This window comes from Lithobates pipiens, unplaced genomic scaffold (assembly GCF_037356315.1).
Source record: "Lithobates pipiens isolate NorthernLeopardFrog02 unplaced genomic scaffold, aLitPip1_a1.2 Scaffold_16, whole genome shotgun sequence".
NCBI lineage: Eukaryota > Metazoa > Chordata > Amphibia > Anura > Ranidae > Lithobates > Lithobates pipiens.
The window spans coordinates 548,164,771-548,186,109 of record NW_027507748.1 but is presented as its reverse complement, the minus strand read 5'-3'; the positions used below and the strand labels follow the sequence as shown (position 1 = coordinate 548,186,109).

Genomic DNA, 21,339 nt, shown 5'->3' with positions numbered 1-21,339 from the left:
ACATGTACTGCAACATACTGAAGCAGAGCATGATCCCCCTGCCTTCGCAGACTGGGCCGCAGGGCAGCATTTCAACTTAACGACCCCAAACACACCTCCAAGAGAACCACTGCCTTGCCAAAGAAGCTGAGGGTAAAGGTGATGGACTGGCCAAGCATATCTCCAGGCCTAAACCATATTGAGCATCTGTGGGACATCCTCAAAACGGAAGGTGGAGGAATGCAAGGCCTCTAACATCCACCAGCTTTGTGATGCCATGATGACTCCAGGGGCAACCTGTGAAGCTCTGGTGAACTCCATGTTCAAGAGCATTAAGCCAGTGCTGGAAAATGATGGCCACACAAAATATTGACACTTTGGGCCCAATTTGAACATTAACTTTAGGGGTGTACTCACTTTTGCTGCCAGCGGTTTAGATATTAATGGCTGTGTGTTGAGTTTTTGAGGGGACAGCAATGTTACACTGTTTTACAAGCTGTGCACTCACTACTTTACATTGTAGCAAAGTGTAATTTCTTCAGTGTTGTCACATGAAAAGATAATAAAACATTTATGGGGTGTACTCACATTTGTGAGATACAATATAGAGTGTGTGATGGAAATTTTTTTTATATATATATATATATATATATATATATATACATACATACATACATACACAGTGTCAGTGCACAGGTATATGAGGTAAATAAGAAAAAAGAAAGGTCTCCATATTACTGGATAGAAAAAGGATGGGGTAGTCTTACTGCTTCACAAATTCGACATAACACTAATATTTTATGTTGCATTATTAATGGGGCACATTTTTCTCTGTTGTAGAACAATGAAGTGAGATGGTCACTGGCATGCATAGTAGCACTAGAGGCTGCCAGATAATTCTGTAGTTTAGATGGGGGAAGAGGAAAAAAAAAAAAAAAAAAAAAAAAAAAAAAGGAGAGGGGGGGGGGGTTAACAGAATTGGACTTTTGTATTTAACCCTCAATTCAAGCAGCTTTCCCAGCTGTCTTGGTCAAGAAGGTTTTGGTTTTATTTTGCACAAGTACATTTTTGGAATATCACATTATAAGAGCCATTGCTTATCATTTGTGAGCTGATAAATTTCTCCAATTTAAACTTCCCAGCCCTCATTTATACAATCTCTCCATCTACCTCAGAATAGATATGCAATCCCGATAGAAAGCATACAAACATTTTGCTGCCAAAACAATCTGCCTACCAATCAACCTGGATAATAAGAGGGATGACATTTAAATCCCTATTTTAAGCCATGGAAAGGTTTTGCTCCGCTACCTTCTGAAATAAAACATTTTTAAAAAGTAGACTGAAGCGCTGTATAAGTCGCACATTTCATAACATATATACAAATATGATAAAGAAATTTTGTTCTGCATAAAATTTAAAAGAAAGCTGCACAGTGAGAAAAAAGCGCGCAAACCATTTTCTTTTAAAAAATGTAATCATTTGTAGAATAGTCAACGAGTGACACCAGTATTACATTCTCAGCAGCTTTCATAGTTTACAGTAGATCTGGGTTAATAGCATGCAAATGAGATGCACACAAGTCTGGATTTTGCCCCTGCAGCAGTCTCTGCCTTATAAAGTGGTTACGCTCAGACATGTTAAAACCAAACACACAAAAAAAAAAAAAAAAAAAAAAAAAAAACACATGAAGGAACGTATGAAAGAAATATGATGGTATAGTGGACTGAAAAATGGGACAAAAATTTTTTGTTTTCCTATTTGCATATCTTTGTAAAGCAGTAAAAATTTATGAATTAGAAGGGGGGGGGGGGGACCAAACCAACACACACTATAAAAATGATTACTTCAGCAGGGTCCCTCGGCGTGGTCCCTGCATCCCTTACATGAGTCTTTCGTTCAACTGCCCCGACTGTTTGTTGATTAATCAGTGTATTCCTCTTGCCTGCTATTGCCAGTGGTGCTGATTGAGCAACAAAAACCCGACAGAATTGTAAAGAAGTTGATTGGTAGATCAACTGCACATCCTCTCTGCCCATACATGCATCGAAATTCAGCTTAAAGCGTTTGTTGCTGCAGCATTTCATATTCCCGATATGTGTTTGCTGTACCATGTACTTGTACGAGAATGTATCCTGTTCTCCTTGTATTGCTTCCTTTATGTGAAATCCGTGGTGTTCCTGCCAGATCAGCACACCATGGTCAGTTCTCTAGCTATGCTGGGAACTCAGTAGGGCTCCAACCAACAATTATTTTCATAATCGATTAATCGGCCGATTTTTTTTTAATCCGATTAATTAAAAATAAACTGAAAAAAAAGGGGAGAAACACACACACACACACACACACACACACACACACGTCCCCCCCCAGTAAAGATGACACATTCCTCCCCTCTCACATGGTGTCACTGCCCCACCTCCTCTCAGTGCTCCCCCCCCCCCCCCCCTCCGGTGTCTCAGGTTTTCTCACCCCTTCATGGTGACAGCGGCTCCTCCTCGGTGTGCCAGGGTGATGTGGGGCGGAGTCTCAGTCCAGATCCGCCACACATGACTCGGTCGACTCCTCCAAATGAAGCGAAGGGCACCCCGAAGCCGGGAGATGGATGCACGCATGTGCAGAGCACAACCTCCAATCACGGCATCGCTGGAAAGCAGCCCGGCGAGGGCTTGCCACGCCGACGCTCTGCGGTGGGTCTACAGGAAGGCTGTTGGTTGGGGGGGGGCAGAGCCAAAAGCAGCGCAGGCGCGTTGCTGGCGGGATGTCAGCTGGGTGGAGAATGCAAGCAGGCGTAGCTGCGTGCTCATGGACATGGTGCATGCATAGGACACTGGAGGATACACAGGATTCTAACGGACCAGCAGGTGTGAAGGTGCGGACTAGGGGTGCAACGGATCAAAAAAGTCACGGATCGGATCAATTTTCGGATCAGCAAAACAAAAAAAAAAAAAAAACACAATATCTCCGCCCCCCACAGCCACATAGTGTTATACCTTTTTATTTAAACAAACAAACTCCACCCCCCCCCCCAATAAAATGCAACTTATTACAAGCATAAAAACCATAGTCAGCATATCACTGATGATTTGCGCCAATAGGCATCCCGGGACTCATCACGGTGGTCTGTTTGGAGGAACTTTGGTCGGTGGGGAGCTTGGCGCAAATCATCAGTGATATGCTGACTATGGTTTTTATGCTTGTAATAAGTTGCATTTTATTGGGGGGGGGGGGGGGGGGGGGGTGGAGTTTGTTTGTTTAAATAAAAAGGTATAACACTAACAAACAAACTCCACCCCCCCCCCCAATAAAATGCAACTTATTACAAGCATAAAAACCATAGTCAGCATATCACTGATGATTTGCGCCAAGCTCCCCACCGACCAAAGTTCCTCCAAACAGACCGCCGTGATGAGTCCCAGGATGCCTATTGGCGCAAATCGTCAGTGATATGCCATGTTTTTATGCTTGTAATAAGCTGCATTTTATTGGGGGGGGGGGGGGGGGGGGGGGGAGAGATAGTGTTGTACCTTTTATTTAAATCAACAATGTGGCTGTGCCGAGCAAGTGGAAAGGCTTAGATAGTAGTTAGTTATTAGCTAATCCTATCTAATAGATAGTAGTTAGTCATTAGGTTAGATTAGGCAATAAATGTAGTGGTACCTGCATAAAAGAAGAAGTTTTGAATGAGGGCAGGCAAGGCATCCACCGTGACGCCTCCAGAATTCCTTCACTTGGGCTGACACAGGCTGAACAATGCCTGTCGTCACCCCCAGCTCGCCGCCACTGGGTGTACCAAGATAGCCGCCAGCTCTGGAGCTAGGCCCACTCCGCGGATCGCATGGTGCAGACCAACTAGTCGATAATGAAAATCGTTGACGATTTTCATCATCGATAATATTGATTAATTGTTTCAGCCCTAGAACTCAGCCTGCTGTCCTCCAATGATCAGACTTGTCCTGACAGCCCCGGCTGCACAGCTATTCACTGGGTAGCTCAGTGTGCACTGCAGTTTCTCCTCCCAGCTCTTACACAGCATTACACACATTTTGCCTCTCATTTCCATTTCAAAACGGAATAGGCTGTTTTACATAGTTTGCAATCTCTTAAAGGGGTTGTAAAGTTTTGTATTTTGTTTTCTAAATAGGTTCCTTTAAGCTAGTGCATTGTTGGTTCACTTACCTTTTCCTTAGTTTTCCCTTCTAAATGTTTTTTTTCTTTGTTTTTTGTCTGAATTTCTCACTTCCTGTTCAGTAAGCTGTTCTGGTTGACTAAACACCACTCGGGTGATGGTTTGAAGTTTACCGAGAACCAGGAAGTGAGAAATTCAGACAAAGAAAAAAAAAAAAAAAAACATTTAGAAGGGAAATTGAAGGGAAAAAAAAAAAAGTGTAAGTGAACCAACAATGCACTAGCTTAAAAGGAACCCATTTAGAAAATAAAGGTGCACCCGGCCAGTGTCTCACTCTTGCAACATCAATTTCGGGGTTAATGGCCATAAATTGTACTGGATGCTGAGGGACCCTCCCACTGACTGGAGAATTAGAGAAGGCAGAGCTGGAGTGTGGGATAGGGTAGAAAGCAATGCCTGTTCCTGTACCCCTAGGGACTCTCTCTCTCCCCCCAAATTCCTAGCGTTGGGCTAAAAAAAAAAAAAAAAAAAAAAAAAAAAAGTTTAAAGCTAAACTCCAACTTTCTTTTCACTAGAACTGAATGGAATGATCAGTCCCAGCATAGATCATACCTCTGTACTTACTGTGTTGATCTGATGTCTGCAGATCCCATGATTTTATGGGTTTAGTTGTGTCTTTGTACCATGTGACTCTATAATCTGTGTAGACAGAATGCCTTCCATAGCCACTTCCTGCTGCATCTCTAGTCTAAGGACTCTGCAAAAATAGTTTCCTTCAAGAGGAAGTAAACCCTATATTTTCCTCTTTTTTTTTTTTTTTTAAGAAATTATAAAGCAATGTATATGGAAGTCTTACATGCTAAAGTGTAGTTAAAACGAGGTTTGGAAATACTTTTTTTTGCTTTTATTAAAACATTTTTCCCTTCTTCCAGGAATTGGCTGCGCCATCTTTACTATTGATTCCTGGCTCTTCTGTGGACATAATTTCTGCCTTTCCTTTCCTGCCCTGTGTTAAACTTGCGCAATCGCATGTAAACCAAGCCTCTAACCAGGAAGAGGAGGGCGGATAGTGAAACGGCACACATAGCGTGCCGTTAAAGACGCTACGGGCTGGGCATGCGCCGGTGACATTACAGATTGCAGGACGGATTGTGAGGAAACTGTTAGCATAAGTGACATTTCACAGGCAACGATCAGCTGCCTGTTCTATGCAGATTATAATGAGCTGAAGTTGAAAGAGGGTTTGCAACTACTTTCAGATCTGATGGTGGGTTGGATCTGGAATACATCCTTATTAGCATTCAAACCCACCTACAGGAAGAGTCCAAAACTTCCAAGTCCAACCTCACAGCATTATTCAAGAACTAAACCCCTTCATGCATAGCCTGTTTAGAAAGCTAGCTGTGCTGCCGGTAGGCAGGATTGAATGGATCACAATTAGCATTCAGTCCTGCTCAGCGTGAACAGGGAGAGTCCCACCGTCCGAGAGCCCTGCTCTCTGAAGGGATACATTTACATATGAAGGAAACACCTCTCAGTCTCTTTGTAGTGTTGTAGAAAGACACTATTCTTTGGCATGCTCAGAGACAAAAATGGCACATTTACAGGTGCTTTGCAGTCTGAAGAGTGCTCTGCATTTGGGTCACTCTTCAGAGAGCATTTGACAGGCGGTGCAGAGTTGCATCACCTATTTGAATCCCATAAATGCTGCAGTACTGCTTCCAAAACATGCACATTGTGCACAATTGCAGAGTGCCTCCATTTAATGGAATTGGTTGTGTCTGGCAGGCAGTAGTGCCCACCAAGCACTAAAGGAGGTACAGTTCCCACCACAGCCATGAAGCAGAGTATCGCAGCCGTGGCATGTGTGCACGCCAAGCCACTGCCTCATCAGCTAAAGGGGGAGCAGGTGGGGGGGGTGCAGTAAAAACTTGTGGCTGTGCTGCATTTTTACACCATTCATTGTAAATAAGCCCCAAGACTGCAATGATTCTAGAAAGGTAGTGGTCCCTTACATCTAAGGCCCCATTCACACTTTGTAGGAGTGTGAATTTCTGCTCACAATTTGTGTGTTTGGTGACTGCACATAAATTTTACAACAACCAAAAGATGTGTGTGAGACTAAATAGGGGTGTGTGCAAACATATGTATACACACACACACACACAAATCATGCCTTCAAAGACAAATTTGCAGTTTCTGTTAAAAAGAATGAGATCAACACAAAACCGCACACACACACACACACACACACACAATCAATCTGACATTGGTGAGCCTTTTATAGCTAGAATGGCCCATTTCTTCTCCAAGAGATGGTTTGTAAACTTACACATCTTACTATACAGCACTCTCAACTGCAGAAAGGAATGGAGTGTGATTGGCGAGAGCAGTATTCCAACTCTCTTCTTTCACCACCCACAGTAACCCTAGGACCCTCCCACAACTCCCAAAACTGCTACAACTGACTCCCATAGCCTAGGTTTAGACAAATTGTCGAACCTGGCAGAATATGGAACGTCCTGTGACGTAGCATCAGCTGTTCAGCAAATCTGTGCGCCATAGATAACGTCAGTGCACTCAGAAATTTGCATGTCAAATTCTCCGCCTGACGATGCAGAGCATTGAAAAGTACACTAATGCCTGCTAAATTTAGTGTTTTGCAGCTACTCTGTCAACCACTAACTGCATGTGTGCAGTCAGTGTTTAACTACTGTACTGTGTTAAAATAGAAGCAGACTTTATTCATACTTCGTACGCAGTCAGCCAATCATTCAGGCCGACTGCACGCATGCGCAATAACGGTGCTTGACAGTCATAACCTCTGCATCGTCTGTCGAGAAATATGACATGCAAAATTTCTGTGTCCCGATGTCAGCGCCGACGTAACTAATGGATGCAGTGTGTGCGGTTAAGTGAAACAGCTGATGTCAAGTCACAAAAAAGTGATGTGGGTTCCACATTCTGCCAGGTTCGACAATTTGTCCAGTCACCTGCCCTGAAACTACAGAGGCTCAAAAGGATCATGGGACATGTATCAGGACTGGTACAGGAAGTCCGAGAACTTTGAAATTCAGCCAGGTGAAGGCACGACAGACACAGAAACCTACTTTTTTTACAGCTAAAGTAGGCATGTTACACACAATCTGACAGTGGGGTTGTGATTCATTTACATGTACAATGCGTCAATTTTGGGGAGGAAAAGCTGGAGTAAAATTTTTACTATTAATAACTAGATTTAAAGGATGAAGTGAAGCTTCGGTATTAAGAAATCAGGATAGAGATAAAGATTTGAGCTGAAAGTCACACCAGCAAGCAAACCGCTACATACCCAATTACACAGGTGTAATGAACTTGCACATTCACAGTTTGCTTGCTGGTGTGACTTTCAGCTCAAATCTATCTCTATCCTGATTTCTTAATACCGAATTTATCCAAACTAATTTGTGGCTATTGCTTGCTGTTTGGTCTCTTTTCTGTGCATACCAGATTTGATAAGCCCCAGCATAACACTGAGTCAATTTCACCCTATAGGAGACCGGCTAGGTGGACATCTCCCCTGCCCATTTTGGAAATTGCGGTCTAGCTATGGCAGCTCCTGATACCTATGTGGGGGTTCAGTTTCTTTAACCTTGATCCTACCAGGTTATGATTTTTAAATTATTTATCAATCTATGCAGTTAATACAAGTTTCTCTCCAGAGTCGCGTAATTTTATGCGATTCAGGAGAGCAATATTATGCCCTTTTAATCAAAGCGGGATTTTTGTTTTCCTCTTTTTATAGCATATATTATATTATTATATTATATTATAGTATATTATAGCATATATTTAAACTGCTATTTTGAAGCACCTATTATATCATATATGAAGCATATATTTGGCCTGGATGGTTTCCCCATCCCTTTATCTTCCACTGAGCCTCTCAATTTTTTGCAATACGGGATTTTGATCTATTGTGTAAATATATATTTGGTAAGTATGTGATCTTTCAGCCCCCATGATTCTGAATGACCCAAATGTTTTGTTCCCTAAATACCCATTTATTTGAATTTTTTTATTTATGGCAATGCTGTATGTAGCAATCATATTGATTTGTTTTGCTTTTCTTTAACCACCTCGCGCCCGCCCTATAGCCGAATGACGGCCGTAGAGCAAGCGCGTTCGTCCGGGAGGCCGTCCCTGGACGTCCTAATGTTTACTTCCGCAATGCGCGCCGCCGCGGGCACGCATCGCGGAAGTTCTGTGTTTGCCGTGTCCCCCGGGGACAGGCAAACACAGATCGCTGTAAACGGCCAATCACAAGGGCCGTTTACAGCGTGATCGGCGTATCCAATGGGAGATGATCTCATATGTAAACATATGAGATCATCTCTCAGCGACGCTCTCCCTCCTCACACAGACAGTGTGAGAGGGGAAGAGATGAACGGCTGCAGCGGCAGCCGTTCTGCCTTGAGCTGAAGAAAAAAAAAAAAAAAAAAAAAAAAAAAAAAAGTAAAAAGTGCCATCCGCCCCCAGCAGTGCCACCTGCCCCCAGCGCCACATAGTGCCATCTGTCATCAGTGCCACGTATCAGTGTCACGTGCCATCTATGCCACTTATCAGTGCCATGCATCATCGGTGGCACGTATCAGTGCCACGTGTCATCAGTGCCACATATTAGTGCCATCTGTCATCATTGCCATCTGTCATCAGTGTCACGTGTCATTGTCCTGGTGCTTAAAAAGCGTAATAAATAGTCAACAAGTTAGATGTGTAATTTATGTTCCTAGAACACATGATGGCGCTACCTGCATGTTGGGCCTCTCTATGTGGCCAGGCTGTGAAAAAGTCCCACACATGTGGTATTGTAATACTCCGGAGGAGTAGCAGAATTTTTTTGGGGGTGTCATTTGTGGTATACACATGCCACGTGAGAGAAATAACCTATTACAATGATAATTTTGTGGAGAAAAAAATAAAATAAATAAATGAAAAATCTTAATTTTGCAAAGAATTGTGGGAAAAAAAAAATGACATCAAAAAGCTCACTATGCCTCTTACTAAATACCTTGGAATGTCTACTTTCCAAAAAGGGGTCATTTGGGGGGTATTTGTACTTTCCTGACTTGTTCGGGTCACAAGAAGCGACATAGTCCACCAGTACATCAGATGTGATCAATTTTGTGCGATTCGCACCACAGCTTGTAGACTCTCTAACTTTCACAAAGACCAAATAATATCCACTAATTTGGGTTATTTTTACCAAAGATATGTAGCAGTATAAATTGTGGCCAAAATTTATGAAGAAAAAATTAATAATTTGCATAATTCTGTCACAGAAACAAAGAAATATGAGTTTTCTTTCAAAAATTTCGGTCTTTTTTCATTTATAGCGCAAAAAATAAAAAACCCCAGAGGTGATCAAATACCACCAAAAGAAAGCTCTATTTGTGGGAAAAAAAAGGACAAAAAATTCATTTGGGTATAGTGTTGCATGACTGAGTAATTGTCATTCAAAGTGTGAGAGCACCGAAAGCTGAAAATTGGTCTGGGCAGGAAGGGTGTTTAAGTGCCCAGTAAGCAAGTGGTTAAAGCTCATTGTGAATAATGGAATTTGCACTATTTAATGTTTGTCTATGTGTTTATCCATGCAGTACTATTCGTGTCAATGATACTCTAAGCTCCTGAAGAAACTCGCTTACGAGTGAAACATGTCGAGCATCATACTACATTGACTGAGTTCACAAAATGATTCTTCCCGATCTCTATGTATATCTGTATTCATGGTGCTGTTTTAGCAAAATCTGTTATGTTTTTGTATAATACATTTCTAAGAAAATTCGTTTTAAAAAAAAAAATTTTTGATTGCTATGCGATTTTTTTCATATGTAATGTTTGATACCGTTAAAAGTCCCGTTGAGGCTAGTCACCTCTCCCCCCGCTTTCCTTGTTTATATTAATAACTAGAGTTGAGCAGACACCTGGATGTTCGGGTTCAGCCGAACTTCGGAAAAAAGCTTGAGTCCGGGACCCGAACTTGACCCTGAACCCCATTGAAGTCAATGGGGACCCAAACTTTTGAGGCCTAAAATGGTTCTAAAAAAAAGTAAATCGAAAGGGCCAGAAGGCTGCAAACGGCAACAACATGTTAGAGCATGGCAAGTGCTCTGCAAACAAGTGTGGATAGGGAAATAACACTAACACACACACACACACACACAATATGCTGGTAGGGCTGCAACTAACGATTATTTTCATAATCGATTAGTTGCCCGATTATTGTTTCGATTAATAACCTTAAAAAAGATATAAAAAAAAAAAATATATAGAAAACTGCTTGGTCAAAGAAATTTTCAGACAGTATGTGATTTTCATTCAGAAATGATATTAATTTTAAAAACAGAATGTTAAAAACAAGTGAAAATTTCAAACAAACTTCTTTCATTCAACGAATGTACAAAGATTATGCGTCTGAATAGTCTCATCTGAAAATTGATCCGTGAGGCCAGTATAAGGCTCAGTACACACCTATGCAGTTTTATCTTTTGAACTGTTTTTGCAGTGTCTTGATTTCAGTGCATGCGATTTTACCGCAATTTTCGTTTTTGCATTTTATTTTTTTGAGCAGATTAAAAAACATAAAATTGCTTCAAAAAACGCATTACGTGCTTTTCTGCAGCTTCTCCATTGAAGTATATTGAACCAATAAAGCACCATTTTGCGTTTAAAAGTCCCTGACCCTCTCTAAAAACGCAGCAGCTGAAAAGCACAGATCTGAACGTAACCCATAGGAAACCATGTAAATGAACTGTAGTCCAGTTCTGCAAAAAGCACCCAATAAACAAACATAGATGTGAACCCGGCCAAAGACACTTAGTAACATGATGGGGTTAAAAAAGACTGAGCCCTTTATAGAAAAAAAAATACGCAGATAATCACTACTTTAAGGGGTTCATTTTTTTACTGTAGAACTGTGAAAGTAATATTTACAGTAGCGATTATTTGCCCTTTGTACTATAAAGGGCTCTTTTTTTTTTTTTAACCCCATTATGTTACTGGCCGATTAAGCAATCGATTAATTTCATAATCGATTACTATTTTCATAACCGATCAAATCGATTAGTTGTTTCAGCCCTATATGCTGGAGGCCCCCCTTCTCCTCACCTCAAACTCAATGGCACGATGCCACACAGTGGGAATGCCCCAGAATATGCCCTTTCTGGAAAAAAAAAATATATATATTAAATTTAATGGATAAGCTAGCGGTAAAATAAAATACTTTGAAATTTAAAAAATTATAATCTTGACCTAGGAGGATGAGATCCATATGGAGTAGGAGGTTGAGGTAGCGGTGGTATAGGTGGAGGACGAGGTAGCCAACACTGATTCAAAAATACAACAACAACAATGGCTGGGTAAGGCCAGCGACATGTTGAAATCTGTCCCCTGTCGGATAATGTCCGTCCTGTACTGCGCTTGCTCAGGATGTAGGACAAGGGGATTTCGAAAATCTCCGAAGACCAAAACGGCACTGCGCGGCGAGTCCAGGTTCAAGCAGAGCAAATGCAAGGCCCTGCCCGAAGCGTGGCGAGCGAAGTGAGCCCGTGAGGGGCCCTGTTACTATGTGCTACTGTATGGCCACTTGGATGGTGGGGCTTGGACCTGCACTCACTGCGCAGGCGCGGTTCATCTTCCAAGATTTTCGGAATCTCCTTGTCCTCGGGCCGGACACTATCCGATGGCCAGACAGTTTGTCAGAACACCGGTATACATGTCTATTCTGCACATGGTATGGACAAGTCCTGTGGGATCCATGCCTGGTTCATTTTAATGAACGTGAGCTTGTCCACATTGACTCTGGACAGGCGGCTACCCTTGTCTGTGATAACGCCCCCTGCCATGCTAAATACACGTTCAGATAATACACTGGCTGCAGGGCAGGCCAGCACCTCCAAGACGTAAAGGGCAAGCTCAGGCCATGTGACCAATTTGGAGACCCAGAAGTTGAAGGGGACAGACCCGTCATTCAGTACGTGTAAGCGTGTGCACACATACTGCTCCACCATGTTGGTGAAATGCTGCCTCCTGCTAAGACGTGCCATCTCAGCTGGTAGTGCTGGTTCTTGTGGCGTGCGGACAAAGCTTTTCAACATTTTGGCCATGCTAACCCTGCCTTCTGAGGTGCTGGCAGTGCCCCGGCTGCATTGGCGACCTCTTCCTCCGCCTTGTGCTTCCACCGTACCCCCACTGTCAGGTGGGAACGCCACTAGCAGCACGCGCTTCTTACAATCACGCTCCGGTGAGGGAATTAAGGATGGTACGTTGTCCTTGCAACAGGGATCCAGCAGGGTGGCCACCCAGTAATCAGCACCAGTTAAGAATGTGAGCAACTAGGCGGTCGTTGCTGACACACTGCGGCATGAAATCGCTCATGTGTGCCAGGCTGCCCAGAGGCAACGAAAAGATGCCCTCTGTATTCCCCAAGCCACGCACACCAGTGATGGCCATGAGCTGGTCTGGGTGCCACCCTGCTGTGAACATGGTTCCTCCTCTTCAACCTCCTTCTCATCCTCCAGAACTGTGCCCTTGCTGCCGGACAATTGTGTACCTGGCGTTTGTTAGTGCAGGAACCCACCCTCAGCCACTTGTGAATGACTACAGCTTGAGGACCACAGACTGGTTTTGGGCCATACTGACATTCCTGTTTATTCTTTAACAAACCCGAGATGCATTAACCACTTAAAGACAATGCCTCTTTTTCAGACTCAATGTTTACAAGTTAAAAACAATTTTTTTTTGCTAGAAAAATTGGAACCCCCAAACATACATTTTTTTTCCTAACACTAGAGAATAAAACGGTGGTCACTGCAATACTTTTTGGCACACTGTATTTGCGCAGCGGTCTTACAAGAGCACTTTTTTTCTTTTTTTTTTTTTTTTTAAAAACCACAGTAAAGTTAGCCCAATTTTATATTTTTTTACATTGTGAAAGATAATGTTACGCCGAGTAAATTGATACCCAACATGTCACACTTCAAAATTGCGCCCGCTCGTGGAATGGGATCAAACGTTTACCCTTAATCTCCATAGGCGACGTTTAAAAAATAAAAAGGTTGCATGTTTTGAGTTACAGAGGAGGTCTAGAATTATTGCTCTCGCTCTAACCATTGCAGCGATACCTTACGTGTAGTTTGACCACCGTTTTCATATGCGGGCACTACTCACGTATGCGTTCACTTCTGCGCACTTTCCACTCTCACTTATTCCCATTACAAGGAATGTAAACATCCCTTGTTCTCTTAAATATGAGATCTGGGGGCAAAGAGTACTCAGATCTCATATTTAGACTTAAAAATCGAAATAAGGGGGCGGTCCCTAGGCTACAATCCCCACAGTCTGTCCTAGCATCCTCAGTACGTTAACAAGCAGTATAACGTAATGCGGGGAAAAAAAAAAAAAAAAAGGAGGGGCGGGTGCTGCGTCAGTCAGCGAATTACAGAGATAAAAGGATTTTACGGCGAGTACAAAAAAATCCTATTTTCTCTTCTATTCACCAACCGACAGCTCCTCTAACAAAATGGGACGTCCCAAACGAGGGGTGGGAAAAACAGCATTAAAAAAAAAAAACTCCATCCACTATGGCAAGTGGGAACTGGTGAAACTAAACCCACAAAAAAAAAAAAAAAAAAAAAGTCACCCCACACGGCAGAGCAGTGCATGGAAAAACCAACACCAAATAACTGGGTATTCTCAACAGGAGTGACCCCCAAGACCACAACCAACTGTGGAAGTAATGCAACAGTGCATTAAAAACTAACAATACTGCGTTTTTTTTTTTTTTTTTTTTCGAAAAAAAAAGAAGAAGATTGAATATGCAATTGCAACTACACGGCCGCCTGCAAAACTCTGTGGCCAAAACAGGCATCCGCCGATGCACTGATGTCTACCTTGCAGAACTTGGTAAATGTATGGACAGATGACCAGGTTGCCGCCTTACACACCTGAGCGACCGACGCTTGGTGTCGGAAGGCCCAAGACGTTCCGATTGCCCTTGTGGAGTGGGCTGTGACCGGAAAGGGGGGCACCTGCCCTTTCAAGGAGTAGGCTTGTACTACAATCTGTCTGATCCACCTGGAAATGGTGGCCGACGAGACCACCATACCCTTCTTTGGACTAGCCACCAAAACAAACCGCGAGTCTGACTTCCGAAAGGGAGCCGTGACAGCCAAATACCTTCAGGGCCCTAACCCCGTCCAGAGCGTGAAGGGCCACCTCCTTGGGGTGCTTCGGCTTAGGACACAATGATGGTAATACAACGTCCTCATTGATATGAAAAGCTGAGACCACCTTCGGTAGACAGAATGGTTGCGGACGCAAAACCACCTTATCCCTGTGGATAACCAGATATGGCGACTTGCAAGACAAGGTTGCCATTTCCGAAACCCTCCTGGCCGATGTGATGGCCACCAGAAAGACCACTTTCTGGGAAAGAGTCAAAAGGGGAATCTCCCAGATATTCTCAAACGGCGGTTTCTGAAGAGCCAACACCAGGGTCAAATCCCATGGAGGAAACGGACGCACCGGAGGGACTACGCGTCATACTCCCTGAACGAAGGTACTCACTAAGGAGTGCGATGCAGGGGTCGTTGAAAAAAAAAAAAAAGGACAGCTAAGGCTGAGATTTGCCCCTTGATGGTGCTTAATGCCAGTCTCTGGTCCACTCCCTGCTAACGAAACAGCAGGATCCTGGATGCCATCCTTTCTGCTCACACATGGAGATTTATGCCTTCCAGGTACAATGGTATATATCTTCCGAGAAGATTTCCGTGCCCTCAACATTGGTTGGAATCACTGAGTCCGATAGACCCCGGTTCTTCAACACCTGGCTTAATAACCATGCCGTTAAAGCCAGCGATGGTGAAGCAGGATGGAAAGTTGGACCTTGAGATAGGAGGTCCACTCGCAACGGCAGTCGCCAGGGAGCGTCTGCCACCAGACGCACCAGGTCTGCGTACCAAGGACGCTGAGGCCAATCAGTATTACTGGGATCCCCTCGGCTTCCACTCCGTGAAGCAGACGTGGCAACAGTTTCAGTGGAGGAAAGGCGTAAATCAGCAAGTACTGTGATCCCACGGAGCCACTAGCACGTCTGACGTGTCTGCCTACAGATCTCTTGTCGTGGACATGAATCTTGGCACCTTCCGATTGAAACGGGAGGCCAGTAGATCCACATCTGGTGTTCCCCACTTCAGACACAGCAGCCTGAATGTTTCTGGATGCAATGCCCATTCACCTGGTTACAGCATCTGTCGACTGAGATAATCTGCCTGCCAGTTCACTCCCGGGATGTAAATGGCCGACAGGGCCGGGACGTGTTGCTCTGCCCACCGAAGTATGCGAGTGACCTCCCAAGCAGAGGCTGAGCTTCTTGTTCCCCCCTTGGTGATAGACATACGCCACCGCCGTGGCGTTGTCCGACTGCATCCTGATCGGACGCCCTTGAAGATTCACCGACCATGTGTGGAGACACAGCCTGATCGCTCTCAAGTCTAGCAGATTGATCGGCAACTCCGATTCTTTCGTCGACCAGAGGCCCTGAGCCGACTGAAACCCCATCACGCCATCCCAGCCGGATATACTGCCGTCCGTAGTGATCACCGTCCATTTCAGAGGAAGGAATGATTTTCCGGACTGAATCACCGGGGACCTCAACCACCAGATCAGGGAGTCCCTGACTGGCTGGCTCACCTGATCTGTTGATCTAGGGACAACTGGGATTTGTCCCATTTTATCTCCTTCTGCAGCACTCTGGTGTGGAAGTGGGCATAGGGTACCGCCTCAAAGGAGGCTACCATGAGTCCCAGTACTAGCATGCAAAACCAGAGCGACGACCACTTGCGGTTAATCAGTAGTTTGACCACGGATCTGAGAGTTTGCAATTTGTCTGAAGGGAGAAATACTCTCGCTTCCCTGGAGTCCAACAGCAAACCTAGGTACTCCAGACGATGGGTCGGTACAATCAACGACTTCTTTAGGTTCAACAGCCACCCAAATGCTTGCAGGGTCTGCATGGTGATGGCCACATCCTCCCAATTCTGAGGCGGAAGATGCTCTCAGGAGGAGATCATCTAGGTAGCCCACGATTGCGATACCACGTTGTCTCAGCAACGCCAATACTGGAGCCAGTACTTTGGTAAAGACTCGGGGGGCTGATGCCAGACCAAAGGGAAGAGACAAAAAAATAAAAATAAAAATAGGGATGGGGGGGGATTGCAGAGGCCGCTTTTTAGCACCTTCTTTCCCCCCCCCCCCCCCCCACGCACCGCCTCTATCTTGGCAACGAACAAATTCAGGACCGCCGTCAGGGTGTCCATAGGGACTGGGCAGTCCGCAGGTGACCCGGTTACAATTGCCTGGATTTCGGGGGAAGAAACACCAGTTTTTGAAGCCATGCTGACCCTACCCTGTCTGCCATCCGAAGGGGACTTAGGACAGTGACAGTCCCACCCTCCTTGCTGCTGCTGACTGAGGGGTTCTAACCCGCTGGGACTCACCGCCCTCAGGAGTTCTGCTCTGTTTTACAGCAGTGCCTGTAAATCCCTAGCGCTCCCAGATGCAGAGGGACCAAAGCTGTGTCAGTAGCAGTCCGTCAGCACGATCAGTGAACGATCTGAAATGCGTATCCAGATTACACAGAAGGCCTCCCAGCGCTCTGTGATGACAAAAAAGGAAGTTTAGGACACAGGAGCTGCTGCTAGAGCACAAAAACGTGGTCTGGCTTCAAGAAAATGGCCACCAGTGTTCCAAATAGGGAATCACCGGGAAAATGGCCGCTTGAAGCCCAGAAGCATGCTGTCCCTTGCCCACACTGAAAATGGCCACCAGCCAGCACCATGAGAGGCAGAAAGAACACGTGGCAGACACAGCGCTGCACCAACATGGGGCAAACCTCACAGGCATTCTCCAGGAATAAAGCACTCAGGACCCAGGCACCCTAGCACAGCTAGAACCCAGGGCACACACACCGACCGCTCAGTATCCATGCACAGGCCCCCTCCCCCGTGAGGGGGGGGGGGGGAAGGAGGGGAGTTAAGGACAGGGGAGAGAAGGAGCCCCCGAATAGACCTCCCCGGGAATGCCCAGCAGCTCAACCCTGCTGAGACAGGGAGAGCTGTACATACCAGTCCTGAAGAGCTGGGAGACATTCCATTGTAGCCAACTCCTGATCAGTATAGGGAAATCTACTGGCCCGGCATACTGTGACACAGACATCAGTAGCCTGGTCATATGTGTGCCCCAGAGCATAAAAGCTCCCCGACCACCTGTGGAGCTGAGGTATGTCATGGCCTGCTGAGCCGTAGCTGCGACCTGCACACGCTCGATGCCTTGACTGGGGAGACTACAAGGATAAGTGAACCAGCCTGTCACCCAGCCGGCTGTTGATAGAAGATCACAGGATCAGTCATCTTGCGCAAAAAGCCAAGCTTCTGCATAAAAAAATAAATAAATAAAAACACACACACCTGGACCTATGGGCCTGCAGGTTCCTAGGTGTATCTCCTTCACTAGGCAAAATAAAACTGAGGCTGCTAGGGCAGACTGTGGGGATTGTAGCCTAGGGACCGGCCCCTGGGCAGAATGAAAAGTTCTGAGGTGTTGTATTACAACTTTGCCTAGTAATCTCCAGTGATAGGGCCAACAACCATTTTGTTACAGAGAGGAGCTGTGTCGGTCGGTGAATATAAGAAACGTCCCTTTAAAAATACTTATGGGTGGAAGCCATCTTCCCCTCACGTCGCCATACCCAGCCACAGATAGGTCCCGATCACCTCTGCCCCCAGGCAGCGGCAGACACTGGAGAGCGGCAGCCCCTCTCCCGCCGCCAATAACGGCGTTCTCACGGCAAATCCGCCACAGAGACCACCATTATTGCAAACAGGACTAGAGGCTAAAAAAAAAAAAAAAAAAAAAAAAAAAAAAAAAAAGGATAGCTGCTGCCATTACCAAGATATCCATCTTTAAACTGCCGACGTAAATGTACAAGAGTCGGTCAGCAAGTGGTTAAGGATTGAGCCTCTTTTTGAGATGCGTTTCGGGGTTCCAAGTAATTTTCTAGAAAAAATTGTTTTTAATTTGTAAACGTCACACCGTATTTGCACAGCGGTCTTACAAGCGCACTTTTTGGAAGACAAACATTAAAAGTTAACCCAATTTTTTTTTTTTTTTTTTTTTTATATTGTGAAAGATAATGTATCTACGGCGTTCTTTTGAGGGAAGCGGGAGCAAACACCTGTATTAGACCCAAAAAGGTGGCAAATATGACACTGGAGGACAACCCACATTTACCCAAATTGCAGACTGTCCCAGACTACAAATTGTGGATTGACGGGGGGGGGGGGGGGGGGTCATAGTTAATGGCACGCTCATGTCTTTTCATGCCCTTAAATAAAGATGGCTTTGATCTGCCCAGTCATGTTTTTTCCGCTACCGCCAACTCAGATACTCCCTCAATTCTGTCCCTAGCCTTGAATATTTATACCTGGCGGATCTGGTCTTAAGTCAGGATCCTAAGAAATGAACATCCTCATTTTATAACTTCAGGGAAAGAGCGCACAAAAAATAAACCCCCCCTCCCCCGGATGGCGAATTTCTCTCAAGGGACCAAGAAGAGGCTGATGTCCGAAGAACCTAATACGAAAGGTTCAGGTTTGCAGGAAAGGTGGTTGGTACAGTCTCACTGAATTGATCCGCTCCACATTTTTACCGCCAATAAGCGCAGTCAATCGATAAACCCACTTCTGGTTTGGGTTCACCAAAGCATCCTCAATCCCGGATAAGGACAAGGGATCTGATGGCATAGGGAACAGATGCCTTAGTTTTTCCGTGGGATCAGTTTTTCCCTGATCTATGCGTTCCCTCCTGTTCTGCTGCTTGCATGCCGGAAGGAAGGTTCTTGTGCATCTTGGTTTGCCGAGATAGTAATAAAAAAAAAAAAAAAAAAAAAAAAAAAAAAAACAACAACACACACACACACACACACACAGCGGTAGGTGAACCTACCGCTATGGCCAGACCTTCTCTTGCAAGGTCCGGTATTCCATTCAACGCTAAGTTGTCGGCTTTAATCAAATACCTGCTTTAGTATACAAGTGTATTGCTTTGCTACAAAACTGAGGTACTCCCACTAGTGGGAGGGGTTATATAAGGAGTGCACTTTTTAAATTTAGGGCGTGTCAATGTCCATCACCTGGAAGACCCCTCCACCTGTAATGATTCGGCGCTTGTTATCATGGATGGTTGTGTGTTCCCAAGCAGGAACAACAATCTCTCGCCTCCTCTAATCAGCGCCATTCAGCTCCACAGTTACAACACATCCAGGGACCACATTTAAACCCTTAATCGCCCCCTAGTTTTAACCCCTTCCCTGCCAGTGACATTTACACAGTAAGCAGTGGGTATTTTTAGCTATGATCGCTGTATAAGTGTCACTGGTCCGACAAAAAAGTGTCAAGTGTCCGACGCAATGTTGCAGTCCCGATAAAAAAAATAAAAAAATAAACTCAACTCCAAACTATATAGCAGTCTATCATTTATTTTTTACTTGTGTGCCAGTAGTAAATGCATAGTGCAGTGTACACTTGCAGCATCTGTAGGATGGTTTAAAAGGAAACAGGACAAAACAACTTTGTACAATTAAGGATGCACAGATACAGCGGCCACCAGAAATGATCATCCGAAATCAGGGTTATCTGCATTTTGCCAATAGAGAGAAAAAAAAAAGTGCCAATAATAGCCAACGAAAAACATGGACGCGTTTTTTGCCACAATGTCTTTGCATTTTAATGGGGACGTGAGCAACACTGCAACGAATCCGTTTGACAATATAGAATTTAAAAAAGGGATGCATTTCTTTTTTTTATAAAAACTACCAACACACACAAAAGTGCTTCAAAAACGAATTAAGTCAAATACAAGATCATGTTTTTTTTCCCCCCTAAACCAGCCATTTTGGTTTTTGGCCAAGTGCATCCAGAATTTTCAGTTTCAGTCCAGAATTTGCATTTTGGTGCACCACTATGTACAATGGTAGCCCAAGAAGATGGAAGTGTAAAAAAGTAATAAGATGTCAGCAATCAAAGCAAAAAGTAGGGGTGTGGTTGAATAATACTGTACATATTCACGTATTAAGTTAAAAGATCTGAAGACCTGCAGTAAAATTTCCCTTCAGCTCAGCGAGAGCTGCTACCTCCCTAGTTGCTCCATCATCACTGTCGTCCAGTTTTTCTATTGGATTGAGATCTTTGGCCATGATGATGGGCCAGCCAGTGACAACGTTCCTGCAAATTATTTAAAACATCACGTGTGGGTCAGTGTACATTTAGAAAGATATTGTTTGCAAACTAAATTTTTTAAGCTGAAGCTTTCGTTACAGGACTATTGCCATGATGGAATTTGTTCAGATATTTTCTAATATGAGGTAACATATGTCCTGTATTGTCAAATCACAATCACGATGAAGAATACGGCCCGTTTGCACCTGAGCATATTGGAATCGCAAGTAGAAATGTGCGATTCTTCCTGTGCTTCCAGAATCGCAACAAAAACATTCACACTTGTGGTTCCCCATTTTTCTTAGCAACTCAAATATGATACGATTTTTCCACAATAAGCGTGGCAAAACAAAATGCTAAATTTGCCTGGCTCAGTGTCAAAATTTGGCACACAAGCTTCTGTGGTGCATTTTTTGGGTTCAAACTGAATGGCGCGGCTCTAAAAAAAAAAAAAAAAAAAAAAAAAAAAAGCATACAAGCTGCTCTGCTGAAATATATCGTGGAGGCGTGATTTCCCAATTCTACCAGATTCACTGAATAAACTCAGCCAATTTGAGTCTCACCACTTCGCAGTTCTCAGTTATGCTGTTACTTTTCTAAAAATATCTAGAAGAGGTGCTAGCTCGAGAAACAGCAGAACTACAGTAGACAACGATGAGCCAATTTAACACAACTCTAAGCACAGCTAGAAGAAATCTCTGTTGCAAGTACATGTGACCACTTGCCAAGGCCTCCGATATGCGTGTATCTGATGGCATTTGGCATTTTTCAATGCAGACAGTGTCCAATAAACATTCTAGCCAGTACTAGTTAAATCTGGCCATACAGGGATCCAGATTCGGTTGGTTCAAGCCATGTATGGACAGGCTGGTTGTACAGAAGTCGATCCAATGATCTACCAGCCAGTTGGAAAATTTC

At 44.3% G+C, this 21,339-nt stretch overlaps 1 protein-coding gene across 3 annotated transcripts in view; it reads right to left on the bottom strand.

Moving 5' to 3' along the window:
• Positions 1-21,339, bottom strand: part of RNF41 (ring finger protein 41) — a 131,648-nt gene that overhangs the window by 76,226 nt on the left and 34,083 nt on the right. The window contains exon 1 of one of the 3 annotated variants that reach the window (XM_077483391.1): positions 11,255-11,276. The exons of the other annotated variants lie outside the window; for them this stretch is intronic. The gene's annotated coding sequence lies outside the window, so the exon portion shown is untranslated. Of the gene's footprint in view, positions 1-11,254; positions 11,277-21,339 lie in introns of those variants that run through there. 3 annotated transcript variants of the gene reach the window in all.